The sequence below is a fragment of the Leptopilina boulardi genome, unplaced genomic scaffold (genome assembly GCF_019393585.1).
Source record: "Leptopilina boulardi isolate dan_hultmark-lab unplaced genomic scaffold, ZJU_Lbou_2.1 LbouV2_32, whole genome shotgun sequence".
NCBI lineage: Eukaryota > Metazoa > Arthropoda > Insecta > Hymenoptera > Figitidae > Leptopilina > Leptopilina boulardi.
In genome coordinates this window covers 741,084-746,687 of record NW_026137885.1, presented here as the reverse complement: position 1 = coordinate 746,687, position 5,604 = coordinate 741,084, and positions in this window count along the sequence as shown.

Below are 5,604 nucleotides of genomic sequence, written 5' to 3'. Positions count from 1 at the left end.
GCTGTTATTAGATTGCTTTTCTACTTTTTGTTTTGCAACCATGTTTTTCTATGGATTCGTACAGTCTTTTGGATTTGGGAAATTTATAAGATGAGGATTTTGGCTGACTATTGAACATAACCTCACCTTAAAAAATACAAAATGTATATTAAATATTATTTAACAACAAATTTTAACTTAAAATATTTTTTAGTTTCAGATCAAATAGCGCACAGATAATTAAAAGGCATTAAAAAAAGCTGCAACGCTTATTTATTTTAATCCAATTTTTCTTATTTTAATACCAAAATGGATTAAAATAAGAAAAATTGGATTAAAATAATAGCAGCTTATTTTAATGCCTTTTAATTTTCTGTGAGAATTTGATTCAGAAGCTGCATGTTCCACAGATTTTAATGCAAATAAAACTGGTGATATACGGAAATCTGCTATCGATTATTTTACAAAGGCAAAGAAACTGAACAAATTGTATTAGATGGATCAAAGCTTTGTTAATATAACAAATTTTATTGCCGATTTAACAATTTCACAGAAAATTAAAAGGCATTAAAATAAGCTGCAACGCTTATTATTTTAATCCAATTTTGCTTATTTTAATACCAAAATGGATTAAAATAAGCAAAATTGGATGAAAATAATAAGCGTTGCAGCTTATTTTAATGCCTTTTAATTTTCTGTGTTAGTTTTGTTATTTCAACTGTTCCATATAACAATTTTCTTTGTTCATCAAACAATTCTGTTTGTTCACCGAACAATCCGAATAGTTTTAATAACAATCCCATTTCAACAATTTTTTTTTGTCCTAAAAACTGCTGGTTCTATTTATTGACAATCCGGAATTGTTCTGTGGACTTAATTTTTATTAACCACAACAATTCTTTTTTCTCCGTGTTCTACGTGCAAAAAAACGCAATCATTTCCAAAATGAAACTATGATAATTTTCATGAAAATTCCTTTTTTTTAAATCATATTAATGTTTTATTTTTACGCGTAGTATAAAACGAAAACTGCATTTTATATGCGAATAATGTGTATATATATATATATATATATATATTTCTCTTGAATTTTATGTAAATTTGTATGAATATGTATATAAATTTATTATACAAACATCTGTAAATATCAAATGAATATGTGTAAAGTTTGTAAGATTGCAAGAGTCTGCCAATGTCCGCAGAGAGCATTGACTAGGACTGGTTTTCGATATGACTCACATATGCAAAAAGATTCGATCGTATTGGTGTGCTCGTATATCAAACCAGTAGGCACCCCCGACATTGCGATCCTGCGTGTTGCTTTTGTGTCTCTATATATTTATAAACACACACACAAATAGGAGCACCCACAATATATATATATTTTTAAATGATTTGATTGTAATGGTGTTGCGGATACATAGTTGTCGACAATTTTTGCAGACTACCTTATAGGTCTAAGAGTCGTTCTATTTAAACCAAACGAATGGCGAATTATAAGTATTAACAAGCCGCTGTCTTTCAACGCCAAATCAGGCATTTAGAAATATATATTTTGCCATAATTATTTCGTGGCGCATGATTATATGATTAAATTATTAATTAAAATTTTCATTTTAAAGAATTTTATTATGAAATAATTTTTATTTAGATATGAATTTTCATTTTTTTGAATCATTCATTATTTACACTGTAAAAAGAAAGTACTAAAACAGTACCGATTTTAGCAGGTATCAAAATAGAACCAAATGACAATTTAGTACCTGAAGTCGGTATTAAATTAATACCTTTCTTTTTACAGTGTAAATAGAATTTCTTTTTATACGAATTTTTACTCAACAAAATTTTTATCTATACCAAATAGAGAATTCTCATTCAATCGAATTTTTTATCTGTTTTGAATTTTTAAGTGACAAAAATTTGCAATTCACTGAATTTTTCCGAATTTTTATTTGTACAAATTTTTAAGACATCAAATTTTCATTTGTCCAAAATTACAAATATATATATATAGCCGAGGAAACAATATCGACAGAAAGATGACGCAATTTTTAAAATTGACCGTAATCACGATTTTCTCGATAATTGGTCAATTTTAAAAATCGCGCCGAAATATTTTTGACGATTGTTTCTTTTGGTTCATTTATTTAATATCGATCAAATGCGAAAATTTGTCGATCTTAAAAATTCGGACAATTTTTTATTTTTTAAATTAATAAAATCTGTTAAATTTTAATTCGAAATTTGCAAAATTCGTCTAAAAAAATAAAATTTAAAAAGCAATTTAAGTTGAGAAATAAAATTTAATTTTTTAATTAAATTAGTTCTAATTTTGAAATATGTATTATAATATTTATATCATCTACAAATGTTATAATTTAATCACCGAGGGTGGGGGGGGAATAAAATTGTAATTTAAATGTAAATGAGAATTTAACAAAAGATGGTAATTATTCAAATTTTAGACGTAAAGATGAAAACAATTTAACTGGACTAAGGAGAGGAAAGACGCGACTCATTAGCTTTTTTTTTATTTTCTTGTTAACACGATATAATGCATAATAATGAACTGTTTCTGGTAGACAGATGCAGGAGATTTAAGTTTATATAGGTATTATATATATATGTACTAAAAGCTTTCGCATCACTCGATCCAAATTTTGCTTCAGGCTATTCACCTCACATATATATAAATATACTTTTGGTCACATTTTTAATTTAAAAAAAAAACAACCATTAATTTACAACTATAAATTTTATTAGTTTAATGTAATTATTTTTTCATTTTATATTTTTTTTTCTAGATTACCAATTGGATCAAATTTTGAATTACTGCAGTCGGTGAGTGTTTTTTTTCCTATTTTCATAAACTTATTTTTGGTCACGTATATAATTTATAAATATAATATATAGAATATAAAATATAAATATAGAATATAATATAGAATTTATAAATGAATGGATTTAATATATGATTAATCTCACAGGAAGTTGGAAAATTCTAAATAATTGCTTTGAATGAAAGTATAGTTAAATTATATTAAAAAAAATGTAATCCACAACCTCCTCTTGAGGTCACGTTCTCAGATGTTATCAAATTGTATATAAGAAACGAAATATAAAACTAAAGTGAATATACCTGAAGGACCGGATTATGCCGCATTAAGAATATATTTTTCCCTCAATGCGATATCGTATTTTATAATAATTAATTAAACAAACAATTCCTTTTAGTATACCAAATTTTTAAAAAGAAAAAAAAATTTCTAATTGAAATAGAAACAGAAAACGCATCGAGATATAAATTATACAAAATTTTCACATACACACATACATTAAAATAAAAATTTGTAATATAAACAAGTTTTGTTCTAGTGTGACGGGTTTTAGAAAAAGAAAAGAAAAGAATTCAAGTTGTACTGTTAATGCTTTTGCCTATCATGTTTAGAAATTAATCGGATTCAAAGTACTCAGCGTGAGCTCTTATATATAGGAAAATTTTTGACTTTTCTTTTCGAGGAAGAAAAAAAAGAGAGAGATATTGGAAACAACTTCCACGCATACAAAACAGGGTGTTTGAAAATTTCCTTGTTCGTTTCGAAGTGAGAAAACGAGTCTTCGATAACGCTTTGATTTGCAGCCGTGGGAATCGATTTAAAGTATCCGTAACGAGGAGATCGCACATTGACTGTATCGAGACTCGTATCGATTGTTTGCAGTTCAGATATCCCGTTTCCACGGGACACATAATACTGGCGCATACCAAACGTATATATATGGTGTATACTTATCCGCACCTTGATAATATGTCCAGAGTCGAGGAAAAAGATTTTACTCGCAAAATCCCCTCGCATATATATATATCTATTGTAACATGATTCTTGTTATATATTTAAATATGAAGAAAAAAAGGAATTTAATCTCCATTTTCTTTTAAAACTTAGTGTTTTCAATTTTTATTTTTAATAAATATAAATTTCTATAAATGAACTCAAATAATAAATAAATATAAGACCCATTTTTATCCTATGGATAAATTTAATCTTCCAAGAGGTTAAAATCAGTATATTCTGCGTTTGCGCAAACATTCTGCGCAGACGCAGAATATCCTGCCTTTAACATTCTCGAAAGAATTAAATTTATCCACACGGTGAAAATGGGCTCTATTTTTTGAAAATAAAATATAAAAATACTTTTTTTTCCAACAATATATATATTGTAGAACTATAGAGAGATTATTAAAAATTTTGTTTGTCCCAAAAAGTCAAGTTTGCGAGCTATAAAAGGAATTTGTAAAATAAATAAAAAGGATATACGAACAAAGGATGAAGTAGTAGGTATATAGAAGAAGGATGATCGAAATTCCTGAGACCGTTAATTGCCTCTTAATATCGTTTCCCGAAAGGCACATAAAATCCTGGATGCTCTTCGACGGGACACGAATATAAATTATATATACGTATATATATATATAGTGAACACTTGTACTTTTCGTTCAAAACATACGTGAACCTGCTGTTCGTATGTCCATATATATATTTACGAAAGGTACTTCCTCAGAAAACTTTTCTTTCCGTCCATATACGATATGCCTCCCCCTCGCCACCTCATCGGTTTTACCCCATCAGCCCCACCCCGTTTACTTTTGTGAGATTTACGATGACGATTTTACAACCTTATTTGCAGAGAGAAGACTTCCGCTTTTTTATTGTTTATTGTGTATACCTTCATATATATGAGGAGTCTGCACCTTTTGTTTTACTATAAGTTCGGATCCTAAAAGAGAAACTCGATTCAAATGAAAATATAAACATTTTCTTATTATTGTTCTAATTATTCATATACGAAAATTTCTAATAAATATATATTTACTTTAACATAAATAAAATTATTGAACTTATTACAAAATAATAATAAAATAATTTATTTATATTTAAATATGTTAGGAGAATATATACTAAGTGTTGAATACTACTCAGGGTTGGACACTTCGCGTTTCTTAAAATAAAAACACTAGCGCCATCTATGCACGGACGTGGCGAAGCTTCTGGTAGCGAAACCTAACTTTTTGTGTCATTATACATTTTTGGAGAATCAAAAATAGCGTCTGCTGTGACGTCGATGCATTTGTAGAAACGAAAAAAAGTTTTGTGAGCGATGTGATTAAACATAAAAAATGAATAAAGAAAACAAGAAATCGGCAAAGTTATAAGTTTATTGCATGTATTGTGGGGTTCATGATTGAAGAAAAAATGAAGTGAAAAATCAAATCGCTAAACATGTCTGGGTTATGGTTAGCCAAAGCCAAACATTCTGTCTGCCAAAGATATTAGAAAAATCTTCTATTATATTAAGTTAACAAATTTCGAAAAACGACACCGACCCCGTGACCTCGACACCGTCCTTGAAAAATCTATTTTCAATTATTTTCAAATAAATCAAAATACTTTGCATATATGCTTTTAGAAAATCTTACAAACTATTTTTATGTAACATCTTTTTTCAATTTTAACCCGAAAAAGGGTTATTTGGCAATTTTATCCCGAAAAAGGGTTATTTTGCAATTTTTTAAGAATTTTTTGATTTTTTCAATTTTTTATTATTATTTTTTATTATTTATTGTTG